The sequence below is a fragment of the Oncorhynchus nerka genome, linkage group LG2, assembly GCF_034236695.1.
Source record: "Oncorhynchus nerka isolate Pitt River linkage group LG2, Oner_Uvic_2.0, whole genome shotgun sequence".
Lineage (NCBI taxonomy): Eukaryota > Metazoa > Chordata > Actinopteri > Salmoniformes > Salmonidae > Oncorhynchus > Oncorhynchus nerka.
Window position 1 is genome coordinate 12,254,244 of NC_088397.1, and position 12,369 is coordinate 12,266,612.

Below are 12,369 nucleotides of genomic sequence, written 5' to 3' on the forward strand. Positions count from 1 at the left end.
GTGTACTGCCTGTTTGGACTAGTATGCTCAATGTCTATACAAAGTGTGTACTGCCTGTTTGGACTAGTATGTTCAATGTCTATACAAAGTGTGTACTGCCTGTTTGGACTAGTATGTTCAATGTCTATACAAAGTGTGTACTTCCTGTTTGGACTAGTATGTTCAATGTCTATACAAAGTGTGTACTGCCTGTTTGGACTAGTATGTTCAATGTCTATACAAAGTGTGTACTGCCTGTTTGGACTAGTATGCTCAATACCTATACAAAGTGTGTACTGCTTGAGCTCCTGTTTCTCTTATAGAATACCAGCTCAAAATATATTGTGTAGTTCCTGCACCTAAATATAAACAGTACCAGCACCCACAATGGGAGGAAAGCTAACTGGAAATAGAGCAAAACGCTGGAAAACCCTGTCCAAATACCTGCCAACTGACACTGACCATAATGGGGGGAAATTATTATGCATACGTGTGTGTGTGTGTGTGTGTGTGTGTGTGTGTGTGTGTGTGTGTGTGTGTGTGTGTGTGTGTGTGTGTGTGTGTGTGTGTGTGTGTTGGATTGGCTCATTCTTAGTCAATGTCAGGGAAGCCTCCTGTAACTCCAGAGACCAGGTGTGTGTGTCAGTCTCTCTACACACATGGTCTAATATTAAAAATGTATGTTTCCCTCAGGCAAATATATATGCAGTGCCCTATTTGGGTCTCTCCTTGGCCAAGGAAAAATGGAGGTGTATACCAAGCATGGTAATTTGTGACTGTCTCCATCCAAAGTTCTGTGTTTTCTCTCCCTGTTTATAGAATTGAAATATTTGTACTCGTGTGTGGGATATATTACCCATAATTCCTTCTGCCTAACCAAACCTGTCTGTTGCAGGAGGAAGTCAAGATGGCGCGGCTCTGTGAACTTCAAAGCTTCAACTGACAACGTATCAAGTGAGAGGTAAACAATGAAAGCTAAATGCCAGTCACAACCTCACCGTTTCATAGGGTTTCCACAGTAGCTGGTGGTGACTCCACGGTGTCCTAGTTCACATCCAGCATTGAGACCTTAAATAAAAGATCTTCACTGAATCCAGAGTTTTACTTTTCAAGGGAATAGAATATATTGGGGAGAATATTTATAGTTTGGAGTCTGAAAAATAAAATCGGAAGCCTTGAGAGTAGATGTGGAAGACAGTATAGGTTGGTTGAGTGGAGCTGAAATCACAACTAGTGCAGGAGTGTCCTCTATCCCCTGAACATGAATGTCTGAGTAGGCTACAGAAACCCTATCATAATAATGATTTTTAGTTATTTATCTAGGCAAGTCAGAGATAAATAAATTCTTATTTACAATGACGGCCTACACCGGTCAAAACCAGACAACATTGGACCAATTCTGCAGTGGACTATGGGAATCCCAATCACAGCCAGATGTGAAACAGCCTGGATTCGAACCAGGGACTGTAGTGACACCTGTTGCACTGCCTTAGACCGCTGCACCACTCGGGAGCGTATGATACCACTCCAGCACCATGTGACTAGGATGATATGGGTCATTCACACCACAGATAACACAGTGAAACAAACGGTCTTTCTGTTTTTCACTTTAGAACAACAAACAAATGGGTATACAGTGGGGCAGGTAGGTGTTGGTATCCAACACTGGGCATTTGACCTGTATCCTGTGAGTCTGATCCTCGCTAGAACTGGAAGTGTCTCCCTTACCATGTGACCTGAAACAACAGGGCCCAACCATTAGCCTGGTTGCAGATCTGTTGGTGCTCAACTCTATCGCTGTCATTGTCAAACCTCTGTTAGGCATAACAATGAGTCACAGGGAGTTGGCATGATGGCACAAACAGACTGGCACTCAGGCTACTAATCATAGCCTGTGCAATACTATGATATCTCCTTGTTCTCCACTGCTTGTTCCTGGGTACGGCAGAGCCACCGCCGGGGCGCTGATCAGTATGCTGTGTACTTGCTACCAGCTCAGCGTCCGTGGCCGTGCAGGTGTCCAGGGACATGCTCGGCACTCGCCGCATTGTCACACATGGAAATGAAGCTGACACACAGATCACTGTAGGATACAGCCCCCTCGGTGACTAACACGCCGTCGGCAATACTGATGCACATAGAAACAGAGTAGAAAGATGAGACCCACTCCCAGCCAATGACAGGAGTTGACAGGAGACTAGCTGCTATTGGTAATGTACTGTATGTGTGTGTGTGTGTGGGTGGGTGGGTGCGTGCGTGCGTGCGTGCGTGCGTGCGTGCGTGCGTGCGTGCGTGTGTGTGTGTGTGTGTGTGTGTGTGTGTGTGTGTGTGTGTGTGTGTGTGTGTGTGTGTGTGTGTGTGTGTGTGTGTGTGTGTGTGTGGGTGGGTGGGTGCGTGCATGTTTGTGTGTGTATGTAACGTCACGGTTGTTTGCTTGTTTGTGGTGTTGTTTTCAGAAAGACCTGTCTGTGTAAAACATCCTCTCCAACTCGCTCCCATGGGAAGACCATAACAACATCGATGGGAAATAAGTAGAGATGTCAGCCCTCCTGTAATTACCATGATTCTAACTTTGCTGTTAGAGCATCTTTTGGTTGACCTTTAGTAACAGCAAGATGGCGCTGACAGACATGGCAGCTCTGCAGATGACACAACAGTAGTAGGCCTGATTACCAACAATGACGAGACAGCCTACAGGGAGGAGGTGAGGGCCCTGGCAGAGTCGTGCCAGGAAACTAACCTATCCCTCAACTTCAACAAAACGAAGGTCTGATCGTGGACTTAAGGAAACAGCAGAGGAAGCATCCCCCAATTCACATCGACGGGACAGCAGTGGAGAAGGTGAAAACCTTCAAGTTCCACGGCGTACACATCACTGAATCTGAAATGGTCCACCCACACAGACAGTGTGGTGAAGAAGGCACAACAGCGCCTCTTCAACCTCAGGAGGCTGAAGAAATTTGCCTTGGCCCCTAAGACCCTCACAAAATGTTACAGATGCACAATTGAGAGCATCCTGTCGGGCTGTATCACCGCCTGGTGCGGCAACTGCACCGCCCGCAACCGCAGGGCTCTCCAGAGGGTGGTGCGGTCTGTCCAACGCATCACTAGGGGCACACTGCCTGCCCTCCAGGACACCACAGCTGAAGACGGAAGTTTACATACACTTAAGTTGGAGTCATTAAAACTCGTTTTTCAACCACTCCACAAATTTCTTGTTAACAAACTATAGTTTTGGCAAGTCGGTTAGGACATCTACTTTGTGCATGACACAAGTCATTTTTCCAACAATTGTTTACAGACAGATTATTTCACTTATAATTCCCTGTATCACAATTCCAGTGGGTCAGAAGTTTACATTCACTAAGTATACTGTGCCTTTAAACAGCTTGGAAAAGTCCAGAAAATTATGTCAAGTCTTTAGAAGCTTCTGATAGGCTAATTGACATCATCAGCCAAGACCTCCGTTAAAAAATTGTAGACCTCCACAAGTCTGGTTCATCCTTGCGAACAATTTCCAAATGCCTGAAGGTACAACATTCATCTGTAGAAACAATAGTACGCAAGTCTAAACACCATGGGGCCACACAGCCGTCATACCGCTGTAACGTAGTCTGTGGGTAGCTGGTGTAGAGGAGTCAGACGCAGGACAGCAGATATCAGTAAATAAACGTATTTACTCCAAATATAACAAATACAATACAACATAAGCGAGCCCACAATAAACAGACTGTATTACATAAAAACAATCACTGACAAACAAACATGGGGGAACAGAGGGTTAAATAATGAACAGGTAATTGGGGGATTGAAACCAGGTGTGTAAGACAAAGACAAAACAAATGGTCAAATGAAAAGTGGATCGGCGATGGCTAGAAAGCTGGTGACGTCGACCACCAAACTCCGCCCGGACAAGGAGAGGGACCAACTTCGGCGGAAGTCGTGACAACCGCTCAGGAAGGAGACGCATTCTGTCTCCTAGAGATGAAAGTACTTTGGTGCGAAAAGTGCAAATCAATCCCAGAACAACAGCAAAGGACCTTGTGAAGATGCTGGAGGAAACGGGTACAAAAGTATCTATATCCACAGTAAAACCAATCCTATATCGACATAACCTGAAAGGCCGCTCAGCAAGGAAGAAGCCACCGCTCCAAAACCACCATAAAAAAGCCAGACTACGGTTTTTGCAACTGCACATGGGGACAAAGATCATACTTTTTGGAGAAATGTCCGCTAGTCTAATGAAACAAAAATATAACTGTTTGGCCATAATGACCATTGTTATGTTTGGAGGAAAACGGGGGAGGCTTGCAAGCCGAAGAACACCATCCCAACCATGAAGCATGGGGGTGGCAGCATCATGTTGTGGGGCTGCTTTGCTGCAGGAGGGACTGGTGCACTTCACAAAATAGATGACTTCATGAGGAATGAAAAGTATGTGGATATATTGAAGCAACATCTCAAGACATCAGTCAGGAAGTTAAAGCTTGGTCGAAAAAGGGTCTTCCTGTCACGCCCTGGTCGAAGTATATTGTGTTTGTCTTTATTTATTTGGTCAGGCCGGGGTGTAACATGGGTTTATTGTGGTGTGTTTTGTCTTGGGGTTTTGTTAGGTATTGGGTGTGTGGCTTAGTGGGGGTATCTAGCAAAGTCTATGGCTGTCTGGAGTGGTTCTCAATCAGAGGCAGGTGTTTATCGTTGTCTCTGATTGGGAACCATATTTAGGCAGCCATATTCTTTGAGTGTTTTGTGGGTGATTGTTCCTGTCTTTGTGTTTGCACCAGATAGGGCTGTTTCGGTTTTCACATTTCATTATTTTGTAGTTTCTTCATGTATAGTTTTTTTCCTTCATTAAAATATCATGAATCATCATCACGCTGCATTTTGGTCCGACTCTCCTTCACCACAAGAGAACCGTTACACTTCCAAATGGACAATGACCCCAAGCATACTTCCAAAGTTGTGGCAAAATGGCTTAAGGACAACAAAGTCAAAGTATTGGAGTGGCCATCACAAAGCCCTGACCTCAGTCCCATAGAAAATGTATGGGCAGGCCTGAAAAAGCGTGTGTGAGCAAGGAGGCCTACAAACCTGACTCAGTAACACCAGCTCTGTCAGGAGGAAAGGGCCAAAATTCACCCAACTTATTGTGGGAAGCTTGTGGAAGATTACCCAAAATGTTTGACCCAAGTTAACCAATTATTATTAATATTAATTGAGTGTATGTGAACTTCTGACCCACTGGGAATGTGATGAAAGAAATACAAGCTGAAATAAATCATTCTCTCTACTATTATTCTGACATTTCACGTTCTTAAAATAAAGTGGTGATCCTAACTGACCTAAGACAGGGAATTTTTACTAGGATTAAATGTCAGGAATTGTGAAACTGAGTTTAAATGTATTTGGCTAGCATGTATGTAAACTTCCGACTTCAACTGTACAGCAACCGATGTCACAGGAAGGCCCCAAAAAATAATCAAGGACATCAACCACCCGAGCCACAGCCTGTTCACCCAGCTACCATCCAGAAGGCGAGGTCAGTACAGGTGCATCAAAGCTGGGACCGAGACACTTCTATCTCAAGGCCATCAGACTGTTAAATAACCATCACCAGCCGGCTACCACCCGGTTACTCAACCCTGTTAAATAACCATCACCAGCCGGCTACCACCCGGTTACTCAACCCTGTTAAATAACCATCACCAGCCGGCTACCACCCGGTTACTCAACCCTGTTAAATAACCATCACCAGCCGACTACCACCCGGTTAACTCAACCCTGTTAAATAACCATCACCAGCCGACTACCACCCGGTTACTCAACCCTGTTAAATAACCATCACCAGCCAGCTACCACCCGGTTACTCAACCCTGTTAAATAACCATCACCAGCCGGCTACCACCCGGTTACTCAACCCTGTTAAATAACCATCACCAGCCGTTAAATAACCATACCACCCGGTTACTCAACCCTGTTAAATAACCATCACCAGCCCACCCGGCTCAACCCTGTTAAATAACCATCACCAGCCGGCTACTCAACCCTGTTAAATAACCATCACCAGCCGGCTACCACCCGGTTACTCAACCCTGTTAAATAACCATCACCAGCCGAACCCTGTTAAATAACCATCACCAGCCGGCTACTACCACCCTGTTAAATTACTCAACCCTTCACCTAGAGGCTGTCGGGATGTCGGGCTGTATAGACATGGAATCACTGGTCATTTTAATAGTGGAACACTAGTCAATTTAATCATGTTTACATGTTGCTTTACTCATTTCATATGTGCATACTGTATTCTATTCTACTGTATTTTAGTCAATGTCACTCTGACATTGCTTGTCCTAATATGTATACAGTACCAGTCAAAGATTTGGAAACACCTACTCATTTATTTTTTACTATTTTCTACATTGTAGAATAATAGTGAAGACATCAAAACTATGAAATAACACACATGGAATCATGTAGTAACCAAAAAAGTGTTAAACAAATCTAAATATATTTTATATTTGAGATTCTTCAAAGTAGCCACCCTTTGCCTTGATGACAGCTTTACACACTCTTGGCATTGTTATTTCATAGTTTTCATGTCTTCACTATTATTCTACAATGTAGAAACTAGTAAAAATACAGACATCCCTGGAATAAGTAGATGTGTGCAAACTTCTGACTGGAACTGTATAAATAGGGACCACATATTACACACTAATGCTTCATATGTGACCAAACATATTTTTTATTTGTTCATCTGATCAACTGATTTCCTGCTTTCTAATTTCTCTCATATCCAAGATGGCGTAGCAGTAAGCAGTAAGTCGTCCTGTCGTGTCGTGTCCCTTGTATATATCGTTTCTTTTTCGTTTTTTACATATTTTTCTTTGCATATCTCTTTAAAAACATTTTGCTAAACCTAGCTTCCAAATACTCTCCTGCAACCCGCCTCACCCAATGTTTTTCCTAAAGTATTTATATTTACTTCGGAACCGGAACCCCTCAACTGAAGCTAGCCAGCTAACCACCAGCTATGCTAGCGGTCTTCAGCTAACCGGTCATCAGCTAACCTTTAGCCCGGAAAGCTCTCGCCAGTTCGAACAACGCGACTCTAACCAGAGCATAACGGACCTATTTATTTTTCATCCCCGGATTCCCACCGCAAACGGAACATTTTCAGCTGGATTCTTCACAACTAGCTATCTAGCTAAACCGCAACCCCGGATGATTACTCCTGGCTAGCGTTTCCACCCACTTAGCTTGAAGCCAGCCCGGCCAGAGCACCTGTGCTACCACCGTAGCATACTCCTGGGCTACAATACCCGGGCCCACGACCGGTCTATCGATGTCACCGCATGAAGAGGAATAAACAGACTCACCCCATCGCGACGTCCCCCAAAGGCTAACTTTCTAGCCCTCGCTATCTCCCTGCTTGCTAATTCGGCCTGCTAACTGCTAGCTTGTCTAGCTCTGGTCCGCTAACTGCTACCTTGTTTAGCCCGGGCCTACGAACTGTTAGCTTGTTAGCAACTTCCGGGTTGGAGCGAGCGGTCGCATCTGCACTCAGTCCGCAGGTAGTATTACATTTCATTACATTTCATTATAGTACAACGGTTTGATTTGTCTAATCTTAGCAATTTTTCTTCTTAGCTAGCTACATAGCCGTCTTTGTATCATAGATAATTGCGTAATTATCGTATTTTGTCGTCCTAACGCAGTCTACACCACCCTGCAGCTAGCTAGCTAGCTAACGTCTACCGTTAGCTAGTCCACCGTCTACCGATTAGCAGCACAACTTACACTCAACTGAACGACTTGATTAGTGTAGTGTTAGCTAGCTACATAGTTGTCTTTGCTGTCTTCGTATCCAAGATAATTGTGTAGTTTAGAGTGTGTAGTTTTAGAGTGATTATCTTAATTTACCGAGGTTAGCTAGCCAGCTATTTGTCGTCCTTAACGTAACAGAACTTCCGCACTCAACAATCCGGTCGCATTTCGCTTCGCTCCACAGGTAGTATCACATTTTTCATTTCATTACAGTACAACGGTTTGATTTGTTTGATCGTAGCTAGCTACATAGCTAGCTACATAGCCGTCTTTGTATCAAAGATAATTGTGTAGTCTTGAGCGATTTCCTAGGTTAGCTAGCCAGCTATTGTCGTTCTTTAACGCAACGTAACGTAAATCAACACTGCTAGCTAGCCAGCTAGCCCCGAATAGCAGCACAGTAGCACAGTAGAAACCATTACACTCAACGGAACGACTTGATTAGTGTAGTGTCAACAACGCAGACACTGCCAGCTAGCCTACATAGTCAACAACGCAGCCTCTGCCAGCTAGCCTACTTCAGCAGTACTGTATCATTTTAATCATTTTAGTCAATAAGATTCTTGCTACGTAAGCTTAACTTTCTGAACACTCGAGACGTGTAGTCCACTTGTCATTCCAATCTCCTTTGCATTAGCGTAGCCTCTTGTGTAGCCTGTCAACTATGTGTCTGTCTATCCCTGTTCTCTCCTCTCTACACAGACCATACAAACGCTCCACACCGCGTGGCCGCGGCCACCCTAATCTGGTGGTCCCAGCGCGCACGACCCACGTGGAGTTCCAGGTCTCCGGTAGCCTCTGGAACTGCCGATCTGCAGCCAACAAGGCAGAGTTCATCTCAGCCTATGCTTCCCTCCAGTCCCTCGACTTCTTGGCACTGACGGAAACATGGATCACCACAGACAACACCGCTACTCCTACTGCCCTCTCTTCGTCTGCCCACGTGTTCTCGCACACCCCGAGAGCTTCTGGTCAGCGGGGTGGTGGCACCGGGATCCTCATCTCTCCCAAGTGGTCATTCTCTCTTTCTCCCCTTACCCATCTGTCTATCGCCTCCTTTGAATTCCATGCTGTCACAGTTACCAGCCCTTTCAAGCTTAAACATCCTTATCATTTATCGCCCTCCAGGTTCCCTCGGAGAGTTCATCAATGAGCTTGATGCCTTGATAAGCTCCTTTCCTGAGGACGGCTCACCTCTCACAGTTCTGGGCGACTTTAACCTCCCCACGTCTACCTTTGACTCATTCCTCTCTGCCTCCTTCTTTCCACTCCTCTCCTCTTTTGACCTCACCCTCTCACCTTCCCCCTACTCACAAGGCAGGAAATACGCTCGACCTCATCTTTACTAGATGCTGTTCTTCCACTAACCTCATTGCAACTCCCCTCCAAGTCTCCGACCACTACCTTGTATCCTTCTCCCTCTCGCTCTCATCCAACACTTCCCACACTGCCCCTACTCGGATGGTATCGCGCCGTCCCAACCTTCGCTCTCTCTCCCCCGCTACTCTCTCCTCTTCCATCCTATCATCTCTTCCCTCTGCTCAAACCTTCTCCAACCTATCTCCTGATATTGCCTCCTCAACCCTCCTCTCCTCCCTTTCTGCATCCTTTGACTCTCTATGTCCCCTATCCTCCAGGCCGGCTCGGACCTCCCCTCCCGCTCCGTGGCTCAACGACTCATTGCGAGCTCACAGAACAGGGCTCCGGGCAGCCGAGCGGAAATGGAGGAAAACTCGCCTCCCTGCGGACCTGACATCCTTTCACTCCCTCCTCTCTACATTTTCCTCTTCTCTCTCTGCTGCTAAAGCCACTTTCTACCACTCTAAATTCCAAGCATCTGCCTCTAACCCTAGGAAGCTCTTTGCAACCTTCTCCTCCCTCCTGAATCCTCCTCCCCCTCCCCCTCCCCTCTCTGCAGATGACTTCGTCAACCATTTTGAAAAGAAGGTCGACGACATCCGATCCTCGTTTGCTAAGTCAAACGACACCGCTGGTTCTGCTCACACTGCCCTACCCTGTGCTCTGACCTCTTTCTCCCCCCTCTCTCCAGATGAAATCTCGCGTCTTGTGACGGCCGGCCTCCCAACAACCTGCCCGCTTGACCCTATCCCCTCCTCTCTTCTCCAGACCATTTCCGGAGACCTTCTCCCTTACCTCACCTCGCTCATCAACTCATCCCTGACCGCTGGCTACGTCCCTTCCGTCTTCAAGAGAGCGAGAGTTGCACCCCTTCTGAAAAAACCTACACTCGATCCCTCCGATGTCAACAACTACAGACCAATATCCCTTCTTTCTTTTCTCTCCAAAACTCTTGAACGTGCCGTCCTTGGCCAGCTCTCCCGCTATCTCTCTCAGAATGACCTTCTTGATCCAAATCAGTCAGGTTTCAAGACTAGTCATTCAACTGAGACTGCTCTTCTCTGTATCACGGAGGCGCTCCGCACTGCTAAAGCTAACTCTCTCTCCTCTGCTCTCATCCTTCTAGACCTATCGGCTGCCTTCGATACTGTGAACCATCAGATCCTCCTCTCCACCCTCTCCGAGTTGGGCATCTCCGGCGCGGCCCACGCTTGGATTGCGTCCTACCTGACAGGTCGCTCCTACCAGGTGGCGTGGCGAGAATCCGTCTCCACACCACGTGCTCTCACCACTGGTGTCCCCCAGGGCTCTGTTCTAGGCCCTCTCCTATTCTCGCTATACACCAAGTCACTTGGCTCTGTCATAACCTCACATGGTCTCTCCTATCATTGCTATGCAGACGACACACAATTAATCTTCTCCTTTCCCCCTTCTGATGATCAGGTGGCGAATCGCATCTCTGCATGTCTGGCAGACATATCAGTGTGGATGACGGATCACCACCTCAAGCTGAACCTCGGCAAGACGGAGCTGCTCTTCCTCCCGGGAAGGACTGCCCGTTCCATGATCTCGCCATCACGGTTGACAACTCCATTGTGTCCTCCTCCCAGAGCGCTAAGAACCTTGGCGTGATCCTGGACAACACCCTGTCGTTCTCAACTAACATCAAGGCGGTGGCCCGTTCCTGTAGGTTCATGCTCTACAACATCCGCAGAGTACGACCCTGCCTCACACAGGAAGCGGCGCAGGTCCTAATCCAGGCACTCGTCATCTCCCGTCTGGATTACTGCAACTCGCTGTTGGCTGGGCTCCCTGCCTGTGCCATTAAACCCCTACAACTCATCCAGAACGCCGCAGCCCGTCTGGTGTTCAACCTTCCCAAGTTCTCTCACGTCACCCCGCTCCTCCGCTCTCTCCACTGGCTTCCAGTTGAAGCTCGCATCCGCTACAAGACCATGGTGCTTGCCTACGGAGCTGTGAGGGGAACGGCACCTCAGTACCTCCAGGCTCTGATCAGGCCCTACACCCAAACAAGGGCACTGCGTTCATCCACCTCTGGCCTGCTCGCCTCCCTACCACTGAGGAAGTACAGTTCCCGCTCAGCCCAGTCAAAACTGTTCGCTGCTCTGGCCCCCCAATGGTGGAACAAACTCCCTCACGACGCCAGGACAGCGGAGTCAATCACCACCTTCCGGAGACACCTGAAACCCCACCTCTTTAAGGAATACCTAGGATAGGATAAAGTAATCCCTCTCACCCCCCTTAAAAGATTTAGATGCACTACTGTTCCACTGGATGTCATAAGGTGAATGCACCAATTTGTAAGTCGCTCTGGATAAGAGCGTCTGCTAAATGACTTAAATGTAATGTAAATGTAATCGTCTGAATCGCCGCGTCCCAAACACTCACTGGACCCATATTTACTTTCTATCTCTTTTTGATTTTTAATTTGTTTATACCTTCCGGAAACCTGCCTCACCCAATGTGATACGGAATCGCTATTATTTTTTATTTTTTAGAACACACTCAAGAACCTCCAGAAGCTAACCAGCTAACTAGCTACAAGCTATTTAGTCATTGTTAGTTTTTTTTTACCTGGATAACACTCGCCAGTCCAGCTTCCCTGCCCCATCCACCGCTGCCCCCTGGACACTGATCTCTTGGCTACATAGCTGATGCACGCTGGACTGTCCATTAATCACGGTACCCCATTCTGCTTGTTTGTTTTAACTGTTGGCCCCGTTGCCTAGTCAACGCCATTTTACCTGCTGTTGTTATGCTAGCTGATTAGCTGTTGTTGTCTCACCTACTGTTTTAGCTAGCTTTCCCAATTCAACACCTGTGATTACTGTATGCCTCGCTGTATGTCTCTCTCAAATGTCAATATGCCTTGTATACTGTTGTTCAGGTTAGTTATCATTGTTTTAGTTCACAATGGAGCCCCTAGTTCCACTCTTCATACCCCTGATAACTCCTTTGTCCCACCTCCCACACATGCGGTGACCTCACCCATTACAACCAGCATGTCCAGAGATACAACCTCTCTCATCATCACCCAGTGCCTGGGCTTACCTCCGCTGTACCCGCACCCCACCATACCCCTGTCTGCGCATTATGACCTGAATATATTCTACCATGCCCAGAAACCTGCTCCTCTTATTCTCTGTCCCCAATGCTCTAGGCGACCAGTTTTGATAGCCTTTA